Source organism: Mercurialis annua, linkage group LG6 (genome assembly GCF_937616625.2).
Source record: "Mercurialis annua linkage group LG6, ddMerAnnu1.2, whole genome shotgun sequence".
Classification (NCBI taxonomy): Eukaryota; Viridiplantae; Streptophyta; class Magnoliopsida; order Malpighiales; family Euphorbiaceae; genus Mercurialis; species Mercurialis annua.
Genome location: NC_065575.1, coordinates 7,999,994 through 8,015,138, shown reverse-complemented (window position 1 = coordinate 8,015,138; position 15,145 = coordinate 7,999,994).

Here is a 15,145-nt window from a genome sequence, read left to right as displayed (position 1 = left end):
TGAAATTAGTTACACCCCATTTTGAGATGTAGATAAATTCAACTCCAACTAAAATATAAATTTTATAATAAATGTCTTTTCTATCCTTAAAAAATTTCAATAATTTTTAATTTATTTTTATAAATATTCGCATCATATTAATATTTTAATAAAAAAATTATTTTCAAATTTTAATGAAGTTTTTTTATTTTTAATAATTATTAAAATGATTTATTATTTTTATTTTTATTTTTATTAATTAATATCATTTTTTTAGGGTAATGTCATAAAATTACACCAACTTTAAACGTTTTGTCATTTTAATCACGCCGATTTAAAATCGTCATTTTCATATACCAACTACCAATTTTTTCAAATTCATATATCGTTTTAAAATCCGTAAAAATTGACGACATGTCATATGAGATTATAATTATGAAATTAATTTTATTAAATTTATCAATATTAGGTTAGTTTTATGTAGAACTATTAAAAAAACTAAAAAAATGTACGATAAATAATGAAAGATAAATTTGTCAATTAAAAATTATTTTCTTCATTTGTTCAAATAAAAATAATATAATTTCTCCCCCCCCCCCCCCCCCCCCCCCCCCCTTCACCTTTTGAGTTATGTTAGCTATCCAAACACAATTAAATTTTAATTTTACCTTCTCTTTCCATCCATCCCTTCCCTTTCCGTTATATTACTTTCCCTTTCTCTTTCTACCCCATATCCATACAAAGCGTAAGGAAAGGGAAAGGAAAAGAAAACAATAGAATAGTCGTGTGATGGTTACTGTCATCACCAGACTTAGAAAAAGACATGGTTTATTATGGAGTTCTTAATGACATAATAGAACTTAATTATTTTGGAGATTACAATGTAGTTCTTTTTAAATGTGATTGGGTTGATGTTGAGCATGAAAAGGGGATAAAAGAATGATGAACTTGGTTTCACCCTAGTGAATTTATCAAATTTAATTCACACAAGATTTAAGGCAACGGACGAACCGTTTGTTATGGTATTGCAAGTGAAGCAAGTCTTTTATGTGCAAGATCCAGTTCAACCAGATTGGCATGCAGTAGTTAGAACAAAACCTCGTGACATATATGAAATGGGTGATGATTTGTTATTTGAATCGAGTTCTAGTCATCCTTTGAATAATGAAGATATTTAAGAATCGGGAATTGATATGGACGTTTCTTTAACAAGAAATGACATTCATGGTATAGAAGTAGATATCGAACATGAAACAACAGAAATTGCTGGCGAATCTGATGAATTTGATGAATAATGAATGATGAATGTGAGAAGTTGCTGAGTTGGCTTTGAAGGATATGATTGTATTTAGAATTAACATTTATTTTACTTTTTATGTTGGATTTAAGTTTTCATTTGAGTATGGTTATACCTAAATAACATGGATAGTATCTTGTGCTTCATTAAGTGATATGTTACTTTTGAGCTTCATATTTTTAAATACATCTTACCTTTTTAATAACTTTAGTTGAATATGACTCAATTTTGACATTTTCAAGAAGAAAATTTAAACATGTTTGCATGTAAATTTATTTATGTATGAGAAGGCATTGTGGTCTCTTTTTAATATTAACAATTTTAAATAAGGGTGCTTCTTTAGACAATAAAATCATACAAATAGTAGTATTCGATGGAAAATAATAGATTTTTTTTGTCAAATGGAAAATAATAGTTAGTAGTGTAAAACTGAATTATGAATCATGATTTTAGCCAAAAAGTGTTCAACTTTATATATCATTTTTGTTAATACCTGAAGTTATATCAATGCAAGCATAAACTATGATAATCATACAACAAGTGACTAATGCAAATTTTGATTAAAATATAATTACAAACATAATAAAAAAAAGTTTACAATTCAAACTATAAAAATTTAGAAAGAAGAATCTTTAACATCTTCATAAAAACATCTTGAAACTCTTCTTTTTCATAAGTTTCTTCTCATTCTTTTAAGAATTTATTTAGACCAAACTTAAGAATTTTTTTTTCATAAATTTCTTCTTCTTCTGAAATTTGTTTAGATCGAATACAATATCACAAGGTGTATTTAAATCAAAATCTCGTAAACCATTCTTCATTGTTAGAATTTGTGAACTTCTTTGGAGATTCATATCAATTCAATTCGTTTATTCTTTTCTAACACTAATGTTATATATTCATAATATTTTTAAAATAATAAAATTTTAAAATTCCCTCCCAGTTTCAGTTTTTTTTAAACAATAGCGCCATATGAAAATAAAAGTATGTTCTTTATTTGAATCATGGTATTCTAAAAACTGTCACAAACTAAAACAGTTACCTAAATACATCCAAACTCTCTTTTGTTGTATTTTACTAACTCTCATTCTCTTTTCATATTATTAGTCGACTCCTAAAAGCATTAGTTCATCTATCATATATTCAAAAAATTCAGAATGCTGAAAAGGATTCGCAAAGACAATGAAAAAAAGGAGAAAATTACAATTGAACAAAACAAATCAAAACTCGTCAAATATTGAATGTTTGCCTCCTAGGCTTATAGATGAGGAAGATCATGGAGAAGATAATTTAGAAGAATCTCCACAATCTTCTAATTTGCATAACGTTCAAGAAGAGTTCAACAATGGCGTTGAAAACGATAGTAAGTTTATTATTTTATTATCTATTTTTCTAATTTTTATAGATATAAAGCATCTACAATTTGTTATATATAATTTCAGAAAATGTTGATCAATCTCAACCCGAGGTCCTACTTTGATTCCGAATATATGGAATTTATCTAAAGGACAAGAGCTACCGAAACATTTCAATGAAAAAAAATCAATGCCTTGACAATGGTGAGATTGAGCTATTTAGTATTACTATAGCGAAAAATCCTAATTTAACACCACTTAAGTATGAAGATTGGAGACAAGTTCCGAAAGATATTAAAGAAAATATATGAAAAATCACAAAAGTATGTTATTTTAATTTTAATGATTTTGTGTTTGTTTTAAATTTTTTTGTAGGTTTTTTCCTTTGGATAACCTTTCCTTGAATTGATAAGAGTTGAGAAACTCATCGTTCTAATTTGTGTTGATGAAATTTGACCGTATGATGAAGGCATATATTTAAGCGAAATATAGTTCTTCTTCAAACACATTTTATGCAATTAAATATTTAGAGACTCAATTCATAAAACTATCCAACTTTATTTCTGAATCTTTTTAATTAACCTTTTTAGATTCTCTTTTGCACACATTGACACATTTCATTTGTGATATAATGATAACGTCATAATTATTTTGATCCAAATTAGTTTTGCAATATTATTCCGTCATGAATATAAATTCAATTTGTTATTTTATATTTTTTAGACAAGGTTTAACTTGGCAGAATGTAGAAAAAATGGGTGATCCAAGAGGTTGGAAGATGTCTACAACAATTTAAAAGGTCATTATATTCTCAATATGTTGGAAAATACAAATCGTTTGTTGAATTAAGAGCTAATCCACCACCGAGAATAGAAAAAGAAGATTGGGAAGATTTTGTAGCTAGATTTTATTCAGAAAAGTGGCGACTATTTCAATTTGACATTATTGCAATGTGTTTTTTAGAAATAAAAATGAACAATATTTTGTTTTTTGTTTTTATATTTTATAGAAAAAATTTTGAAAATGAAAAAAGAAGTCGACAAGAAATGAAAATGCCTCACACATCAGGCACTATATTATTAGCTCGACGGGCAAAGATGGAAGTAATAAATATATTTGTCTAAGTTATATCGTACTTGGTATTTCATTCTATATAATTTTAAATATTTATGTTAACTACATTTTACATTTTTCATTTTTTATTTTGACGTTGATTTTTTCAGCGTCAAAACATTGAAAATTACCATATAGAGCTCAATTATTTATCAAGTACCATAAGTATAAAGATGGAACGTCAATATCAAACGAAGCGTCTGTAGTTATTGTAATATATTTCTATTAACATTCTTTTATTTGGTGAATATTTTATCAGTTATTTTTTACACAATATTTATCATAGTTTTCGAAATCTAAGCTAATTTATTTTAGGGTTAATGTCAAAAAAAATCATGAACTTTACACATTTTCTCATTTTAATCACGCAGTTTAAATTTTCTCATTTTCATGCACGAACTACCACTTTTTCTCAAATTCATGCACTGTGATGAGGTGACACTCATTCATTGGTGTAAATTGACCTCCACTTCACCAATGGAACGGTGACACCTAAGCACCGTGTATGAATTTGAGAAAAAGTGATAGTTCATGCATGAAAATGAGAAAATTTAAACTACGTGATTAAAATGAGAAAACGTGTAAAGTTCGTGAATTTTTATGACATTAACCCTTTATTTTATACAACGAAGAATTGAAGAGATTCAAGTAGAAACTGAAGCAAGCAAAAAATTTATTAAAAATTTTGTAATTGAGAAAGGATACACATTATCTCAAGTGTTTAGACTGGAAAAACACGGACGTGTACATTTGGATTTGGATTAACACCAACAATGTTTAGACAAGAAGATATTGATAAATTTCAACAAATCCAGAATTTTAGAAGAAAAAACATCCATGAACGAGAAATACAATGAGCTTAAATTAAACTATACTGAAGTATTGGAGCAATTTGGTGAAATGAAGCAAACCATAAACACCTATACCAGTGGCGATAGTGGCAGTGGAAGTGTTGGACAAAATTTAAAGGTATATTTTTAAATTATATCTAAATACTTATAATAATTATGCTTTGTGTTTTTTAGTATCAAATCACATAATGAAGTAAATTTATTAGTAATAAAAAATAAACTTCAAATAACGTGCTCTCACTTCACTCTCTACAATTTGTGCTTTCATTTCTCTCTAAAATAAAATCTCTTTTTTTTCATCTTTTAGAGGGTGGGAGAAGATTATTTTTTCGGTTAGTCGAGAAATCATCCTCTCCCCGTCCATATTACTAATTATTATAGATCTACTTTTTTTTAGTTCAATAAGCATTAGTTTAAAGTCTAGTTTTTGATTTGGGTTTTGTTGATTTTCTTGTTGAGATAAAGTTTAAGGTCTTTTGTATCTCCTTTACTTAGATTTCTTAGATCTCATAAGAAATTTTTTAGTGTTTGTTTGAGGTTTAATTTTAAAGTCTCGCAGATCTAAGAAATTTAAAGGATATGAATCTATCTCTTTAGAGTTTAAATGAAGACGAAGATCGAAAATCGGAAATAGTAGGTTTCAAAGGATCAAGCGATTGAATGACAAGTCGGAAAAGGAAAATATCGAAACTCCCTCTCAACGAAATCGTTGTGTTAAAGTTTGGGGATTTATGTCTAAAATTTTCTTATTTTTCCGATTATTTTTTACTTGTATCTTTATTTTTACCTATTATTTTATATTTAATCTTTGAAAGATCATATATATGCCTTTGTTATATGACTTTCACTATTTGTAAGTTGAATCTTCATAATCGACTTTCTCTTTGAAAAAAAACTAAATTTATTAGTGAAATGATACATGTTGGTCCAAAACAAATTGAATGAACATTGAATTAATAAATTTCTTTATGTTATATTATTTGTCAAAATAATTATAAATGTGCAGTGTCTTCGAATGTGAAATTAGAATAATGAAAATTTTGCCTATTTAGATATGTCTTCATACTTAGTATGATTGGTTAATTTTTTGGACTCAACTGTTTTCCAATTTTGCATGAAATTTATATTATAATAAGTTAATGCTCATCGATGCATATCAATATCGAAAATTATTTACATTATGATCTTTATGACCATGCCAATTCGATTAATTATTGAATCATAATTATATTTTTTTAGATTACTATATTAATGTAAATTATTATTGTAAAATATTTTTTTCAGATGTCAAATAGGTTGTAGGATATAAGTACCTAATATGGAATTCGGGCACTATTTTTATTTTATGTGATATTTACACAATATTATGAGGATTTTGATAACATACTTATTTTTGGTGATGTGAATGTTTCATATTGTATTATTTATATAAATATTTTAGTGTTTGAATTATTGATTATTTGACACTTTTGGTTGATTTCTCTCTTTTATATTTAATATTTTTTTATTTAATTTTATTATGATTATTGTTAAAGTCCGCTTTTACAATATTATTTTTTTTACTTTTTGTAATATTCAAATAATATCACAATAGCTCAATGACAAAAACCGACATAAAAATAAAAGGGCAATGCTAAATGGCCTAAAAAAATTTGGACAAAAAAAATGGCCTGAAACAATTTGTTTTGCAAATAAGGTCTCAAATTGACTTTACTTACAAATAAACTCTTTTCATTTATGGTTTGATAATTACTCTTTTTTGGAAATACGGAATTTGACATAAATAGCTAAAGATTTTGTCATAAATTACTCTTTTATTTTTTATATAAAGAGCAATTAATGGCTTCATTAATATATTACTTGCTCTTCCCTCTTCTTGACACTTTTCATCGGATTCACTATCATCATCCCAAGTAGTCATAAATCCCTTTTTATCCTTATAGAAGGATTTCTTTGCCCCTTGTCGGCATTCCGGTTTAGTGTGGCCCGGTTTGCCACAACCATAGCAAGTGACATCCCTTCTAGGAATATGAGTATCTTGCTTAGGAGTAGTTGATCTTTTGAGGTTTGAGGTCTCACCATTTTGCTCATATCTTTGAGCTTGGGACTTCTTCCTTGTCCTCCATTCCCTTACTTTCTTAGACAATAGCACTATCTCTTCATCATCATCTTCAGCACATGTATTGAGCTTATTTTCAACCTTAGTTTCAATTGCCTTCAATGCAATTCCCTTAGTTTTCTCTTCTTAAGACTTCTTCAATTCTTGAATTTCTTTCATGTAAGTCATCTCATGAAAAAGCAAGTTTCCGATAAGCTCATCGGTTCTCAAATTTTTTATGTCATGTAATTCCTCAATGGCGATTATCTTCGGTTGCCAATCAAGGAGAGGCAATGAACGAAGAATTTTGTCATTGACTTCACCAAGAGTATAGTGCTTACCAAGTTTTTTGAGATTGGTGGTAATAGCAAAGAGTCTATTGGTAGTTTCGGTGACACTCTCATTTGGCTTGTTCTTAAACGCTTCATATTCCGCAATGAGAAGCTCAACCTTCTTGTTCTTGACTTGAACCGTTCCTTCATGGTAGTTCTCAAGAATTTTCCACATTTCTTTAGCCGTTGTGCAATGTTGAACCCTTTCTTGCTCTTCTCTACACAAAGAAGAAAAAATCACACAAATAGCTTTCCAGTTGAGAGCATTAGCTTGGATGTGATCCTTGGTCCACTTTTTTCTTGGCTAAGGTATTATAATGCCATCCTTCATTTGAGTAGGAGCAACATAACCATCAAGAACCATATGCCACAAGTAAACACCATCCATGTCAAGATAATTTTCCATACGGAATTTCCAATTAGGATAATCTGTTCCATCAAAGAAAGGACGAAGAGTATTTGAGAAGTTTTCGGTAGCCATTTGGATCGAAGAACTCGCAATTAAGCAATAAGATGAGTGATCTAGCTTTGATACCAATTGAAATCCCAAATACTACCTTAGAGGGGGGGGGGGGTGAATAAGGTGTTTTAAAAATTAAGAAGAGATTAAGAGATAGAGATTGACTCAAGAGATTTAGAGTGGTTCGGATCACAAGTCGATCCTACTCCACTACTCAATCAAAGATCGAGATTTGATAATTCACTTATATGTGTTTTAAAGCTTAACACAAACTAATACAAAAAGAGATTTTTTAAAGCTAATCTCAAAATTACAAAGTGATTTTTCAAGGCTAATCACAGACCTACAAACACTTAATGATTAATCAAACAATTGATATTCAACAAAAAGAAAGGAAAGCAATCAATGTAAATTGATGCACAATAAATGTTTTAGAAATAAGAAATTGAATGCTTGTAATCTTTGGTTGTTGATAAAGTGTCTGACCAAATAAATGTGGTAGACAAAGGGTATTTATAACCCCAACAACCTTCCTTTGAAACTTCTAGATCAAAGTACAATTTTGTACTGAGAAAAGTCTTGTCGCGCCCGTGATGACCTTCGTCGCGCCCATAATACTTGAACTTCAGGGAATCTGCCAATGGTGCAAGCCAGATGTCACCCTTTGGTAGGAGAGCTCAGTATGAGCCGTTGGACCTTCAACGACCACATTCATCGCGCCCGTGATGAGAGTGTAACGCCCGTGATGAAAGTCAAAACCCTAAGGGGTTTTTGGTTGACTGGTTGTAGCGCCCGTGATGATACTTATCACGCCCGAGATTGATGTATCACGCCCGTGATGGAAAAGGGATCTCGGGCGCGATATGCTACTAAAACTAGTCGAAATTTGGATTTTTCGATTCTCGTTAGAAAGCTCCGACTCGACCCGAGATGGTTTCTATATGTTCCTACACACTAATAAACATGATTAGGCTCTTTAAATTGATTGTCAAACTCAAAATTAGGGTTTAAATGGGACTTGGTCCAACACGATTTATATTGATTATTTTGTATTTTTTCAGTTTTATATCAATAATTATACATAAAAATATAAATATAAATTTAAAATTAATATATAAAAATGATATTATATTTAATAATTCATTTTTTATTTTTCAGTTTTAAATGATATTAAATTTAAAACTAATATATAAAAAATGATATTATATTAATTCTATTTTTTCAGTTTTATATTAATAATCATACAATAAAAAAGAAAATATAAATTTAAAACTAATATATAAAAAATTATATTATATTTAATAATTCATTATACATATTTGGTAAGATATATGACGAGATTTTATTTCAAAAACTATCCTTGATAGATATGGAAATGTAGGAGCGGTCAATATCGTGTTCATTCATACTAACAATTATTTTCCTATTAACTATAATAAACTTTCTCTGACTATAATAAATGACTAACTATTTTCAATAGAAATAAAATTGCATTTCCACTTTAATAATTTTTTTGACTATTATAAATGACTAACTATTTTATGTAGCCTATATAAAAGAGTGATATAACTATTTGTCAGAGATAGTTTGTCAAAGAGATAATTTGTCAAAAGAGGTGCCAACCATATTAAATGAAGCAAAGAAAATTTGGTTGGACAGTGGTGTGTGCATGCTTAGCATTTCTATACTTTCACATGCATGCATTCACATATAAGTTGGATGCCTATATAAAGGCTCCAAGTATAAGCGCACAACATTCAAAATTTCAACACAGCGAATATTAGAGAGAAAAATATTGAGAGTTTGAGTGTTTCCTTTGTTTTCTAGAGAGATTATAATTTTTATCTCCTATTAAAATAAAGAGATTTGTAACTCCTATTATTTTCTGTAATAGAATTCTTCTATCCTTACCCGTGGTTTTTATCCCGATTTGTTTGGGGGTTTTCCACGTAAAATCTGTGCGTCTAAATTATCTTTATTATTTTCTCAAATTTATTAGCTGCAATTCTACTCTATCTCGTCCAATTTACGCAACAAGTGGTATCAGAGCGGTTATATTGGTCCAGGAAAGTATAGAAGTAATGGCGGCAAAATTTGAAGTTGAAAAGTTCAACGGGAGTAATTTCTCACTGTGGAAATTAAAGATAAAGGCTATCTTGCGAGAAGATAACTGTCTCGCGGCTATTACCGAAAGGCCGGTAGAACTCACAGATGATGCAAAATGGAATGAAATGGACTGGAATGCTATTGAAACTCTTCACCTTGCACTAGCAGATGGGGTGTTGTCAAGCATAGAGGAAAAGAAGACGGCAAAGGAGATATGGGATCATCTCACAAGATTGTACGAGGCTAAATCACTCTACAATAAAATTTTCCTTAAAAGGATACTCTATTCTCTACGGATGATGGTATTTACTTCGGTGACAGAGCACATCAATACCTTAAATACTCTATTTTCTCAACTTACGTCTTTGGGTTATAAAATAGAGTCACAAGAACGTGCTGAGCTTCTACTTCAAGGTCTACCCGATTCATATGATCAGCTCATCATCAACTTGACAAATAATGTCCCCACGGATTGCTTAGTCTTTGACGATAGTGCAGCTGCTATTTTGGAGGAAGAAAACCGGCGCAAGAATAAGAAGATATACGGGGAAATTCGCAACAAGCGGAGGCATTGGTAGTGATGAAAGGGAGGTCAGCAGAACGTGGCCCAAATGGGAACCATGGTCATGGTAGGTCAAAGCCGAAAAGTAAGAAGAATATAAAATGCTATAACTGTGGCAAGAAAGGTCACTTGAAGAAGGATTGTTGGAGTTTAAATAAAGCAAATTCCAGTCCTCAAGGAAATGTTGCAAGTACTTCAGAAGATGGCATTGCTCTATGTTGTGAAGCATCGACGACTAATGAAGGCAAGAAACGCTTCAAAGATGTGTGGCTTTTGGATACAAGAGTCTCTTTTCACATGACCTCTAGAAGAGAATGGTTCCATCATTATGAACCTATCTTAAGAGGATCTGTGTACAACTATAATGATCATGCTTTAAAGATCGTCGGAACTGGAACCATCAAGATGAAGTTACATGACGGAACAATTCGTACTATACAAGAAGTGCGACATGTGGAGGGCCTGAAGAAGAATCTATTGTCTGTAGGACAATTAGATGACCTTGGGTGCAAGATTGATATTGAGAATGGAATTATGAAAATAATTCGTGGCACGCTTGTACTTATGAAAGGAAAAAGGGTGGCTGAAAATCTTTACATGTTGGAGGGAGAGACTTTGCAAGAAGCAGAAGCATTTGTTGCTTCAAGCGGTTCAAGAGAAAAGTCTGCAATGTTATGACATCAGAAGCTTGGACATATGTCTGAACAAGGCATGAGAATTCTAGCAGAGAAGAATTTACTCTCTGGTCTCACAAAGGTATCTTTACCCTTTTGTGAGCACTGTGTTGTGAGCAAGCAACATCGATTAAATTTTAACACATCAAATTCTAGAAGTAAAGCAATTCTAGAATTGATTCACTCTGATGTTTGGCAAGCACCGGTGTTATCTCTGGGAGCAGCAAAGTACTTTGTCTCATTTATCGATGACTATTCTAGGAGCTGTTGGGTGTATCCTATCAAGAGGAAGGCAGATGTGTTTTCAGTTTTCAAAGTTTTCAAAGCGTGGGTTGAACTTGATTCAGAAAAGAAGATCAAGTGTTTGAGGACAGATAATGGAGGAGAATACACCAGTGATGAATTTGATAGCTTTTGCAAGGAGGGCATCAAAAGACAGTTCACTACAACATATACTCCTCAACAAAATGGAGTGGCAGAGCGGATGAACATGACTCTTTTAGAAAGAACAAGAGCCATGTTGGGAGCTGCAAGCTTAGACAAGAAATTTTGGGCGAAAGCAGTCAACAGCCTACTATGTGATAAATCGGGCTCCATCAAGTGCAATTGAGTTGAAGACACCGATGGAGATATGGACTGGTAAACAGGTTGATTATTCAATCTTCATGTTTTTGAAAGTCCAACGTACGTGATGTACAATACCCAAGAAACTACAAAACAGGATCTGAAATCCAGAAAGTGTTTGTTCGTGGGATATGCTAACGGAGTAAATGGGTATCGCTATGGGACCTCACTACCCATAAGGTTATAGTCAGCAGGGATGCTATCTTTGTAGATGATAAGCTACAACGGAGTGAGGGAGATGATATCACTTCAATAGAAAATTCAGAGACTACAAAAGTACAGGTGGAAAATGACTTTTCTTCTGAAGCTGCACCAGAGTATGATGAAGAACACGAACCTGTTGAGTCTGAAGCTCCAGAGGTTCGTCGATCAAATCGCACAAGGAAACAACCAGCTTGGCACTCAGAATATATTATGGAGAGCAACGTTGCGTACTGCCTTCTAACGGAGGATAAAGAGCCAGTGACTCTTCAAGAAGCATTGAACAATCCAGATGTGTCTCAGTGGATGGCAGCAATGTAAGAAGAAATTGAAGCTCTTCGGAAAAATAAGACTTGGGAACTTGTAGAATTACCACAAGAGAGGAAGCCAATCGGTAACAAATGGGTTTATAAGATTAAGTGAAATGGCGATGATCAAGTAGAGCGATATCGTGCTAGACTGGTAGTAAAAGGCTATGCTTAGAAAGAAGGAATTGATTTTAATGAAATATTTTCTCTTGTGGTTCGACTTACAACAGTGCGAGTAGTCCTGGCTATGTGTGCTACATTTGACCTACATCTAGAGCAGTTTGATGTGAAAACAACATTTCTTCATGGAGATCTTGAAGAAGAAATTTATATGCTTCAGCCAGAGAGTTTTGAACAAAACGGAAAAGAGAACTTGGTTTGCAGGTTGAATAAATCTTTGTACGGACTAAAACAGGCGCCAAGATGTTGGTACAAGAGATTTGATTCCTTCATCATAAGCCTTGGATACAACAGACTTAATGCAAACCCTTGCGCATATGTTACGAGGTTTAGTGAACACGACTTCATTATTTTGCTGTTGTATGTTGACGACATGTTGGTAGCAGGCCCCAACAAAGATCGCATAAGAGAATTAAAGGCACAATTGGCTACGGAATTTGAAATGAAGGATTTGGGACTAGCAAACAAGATTCTAGGGATGCAAATTCACCGAGACAGAAATAATAGGAAGATTTGGCTCTCTTAAAAGAATTACTTGAGGAAGATCTTGCGACGTTTCAACATGCAGGACTGTAAGCCAATTTCTACCCTCTTCCTATAAATTTTAAATTATCCCTCAATATGTGTCCTAGCAATGAAGAAGAGAGGATGGAGATGTCTCGAGTCCCGTATGCATCGACAATGTGAAGTTTAATGTTTGCAATGATTTGTACACGACCGGACATTGCACATGCAGTGGGAGTAGTAAGTCGGTACATGGCGAACTCAGGCAGAGAGCATTGGAATACTGTGAAGAGGATCCTACGATATATTAAGGGAACCTCAGATGTTGCATTATGTTATGGAGGATCATACTTTATTGTTAGTGGTTATGTGGATTCAGATTTTGCAGGTGATCTTGATAATAGCAAATCCACCACAGGCTATGTGTTTACACTTGCTGGAGGAGCTGTAAGTTGGGTTTCAAAACTACAATCGGTTGTAGGTACATCGACAACAGACGCTGAATACATAGCAACTACACAAGCCAGCAAAGAAGCGGTATGGTTGAATATGGCACTGGAAGAACTTGGGCACAAACAAGAATCTGTTCTTTTATTTTGTGACAGTCAGAGTGCCTTGCATCTAGCAAGGAATCCAGCCTTTCATTCAAGGATAAAACATATATGGGTTCAATATCACTTTGTTCGCGATAAAGTGCAAGAAGGATCCGTGAATATGCATAAAATCCATACAAAAGAGAACCTAGCAGATTACATGACTAAAGCAGTTAGTACTGACAAATTCATTTGGTGTCGATCCTCTTGTGGCCTAGCAGAAACATAAGCAACATGAAGATGGCAAATAAGAAAGAATGGTGTGAAGATCTGATTGATTTAATCAAATCTTCAAGTGGGAGATTGTCAGAGATAATTTGTCAAAGAGATAATTTGTCAAAAGAGGTGCCAACCATATTAAATGAAGCAAAGAAAATTTGGTTGGACAGTGGTGTGTGCATGCTTAGCATTTCTATGCTATCACATGCATGCATTCACATATAAGTTGGATGCCTATATAAAGGCTCCAAGTATAAGCACACAGCATTCACAATCTCAACACAACAAATATTAGAGAGAAAAATATTGAGAGTTTGAGTGTTTCCTTTGTTTTCTAGAGAGATTATAATTGTTATCTCCTAGTAAAATAAAGAGATTTGTAACTCCTATTATTTTCTGTAATAGAATTCTTCTATCCTTGCCCGTGTTTTTTACCCCGATTTGTTTGGGGGTTTTCCACGTAAAATCTGTGCGTCTAAATTATCTTTATTATTATTTTCAAATTTATTAGCTGCAATTCTACTCTATCTCGTCCAATTTATGCAACACTATTTTTTTTCTTCATTCAACATTTGATAAATTAAAAATTAAAATAAAATAGTAGATATAAATGGGTCTAGAGCATGAATAATGAGGGAAATTTTTGATTTGAGTGAAGAAGATAGCTTATTCAATTTGAGTATATTATTATTAAATATGAAATAAAATAAAATAAATTAACTTTTAATTAATAATTAAGGTCTTTGTTACCAAATATTAAATATTTTACATAAATATTAAATCTTTCAATTGATTATATTAGTTTTAGTATGGAAATATTAAAGAAAGAAAGTAATAATTTAAAAAGGTAAGAAAATTAAAAAATTAAATTTATAATAAATTTAATTATACATGCTTTTATATTTAATTAAATTTATAATTTTAGGGTGTAGGGTTTAGGTTTTAGGGTTTTGAAATTTAGGGTTTAAGGTTTAGAGTTTTGGAGTTTAGGGTTTAGACTTTAGGATTTAGGGTATTAGGGTTTAGGGTTTAGGTAAGTTTTATATCTATACATGCATTTATATTTATTTGAGTATATTAAAATTATAATTAAAAGGATAATATTAGGTAAAATAAATTATTTGGACAAATTTATTTTATTTCTATAGATATTGTGGTTTGATCGAGATTGTTTATTTTTTTTAATTGAAATCAAGTTGAGCTTGATCAAGATATTGTTTTCAAGTTCTACCTCTCGGGATGTTATATGAACTCGAGTTGGAACTTGAAAATTTAAACTCGTTCTAGTTTGAGTTCAAACTTGTATAATACATTCGAGTTCAAGTTGGTCGGATATTTCGTCCCACGTGTCATGCCACATAAGATTTCGGTGTCCCAGTCAACAAAAATTGGCCAGATATTTCGTCGATGATGAATTTTTTCTTTTAAAAAAAAGTAAAACACAAAATCAACGATAAGGCCAATATGGCTATTCAAATTAGGAGTATAAATAAGTCAATTTGAGTTCGAATTAGGCAAAATCTCAATTCAAAGTCTTGAGTTTCATTATGTTATACAAGTTTTATGTCGAGCTCACGATATATGAGTTGTTCGAGATCAACTCGAGAAGCTCGTGATTCTCAATTTTTAATATCTCTAAATTTAGGTATATAATCATCATAATTATATAATTTATGTTTTATAATAAAA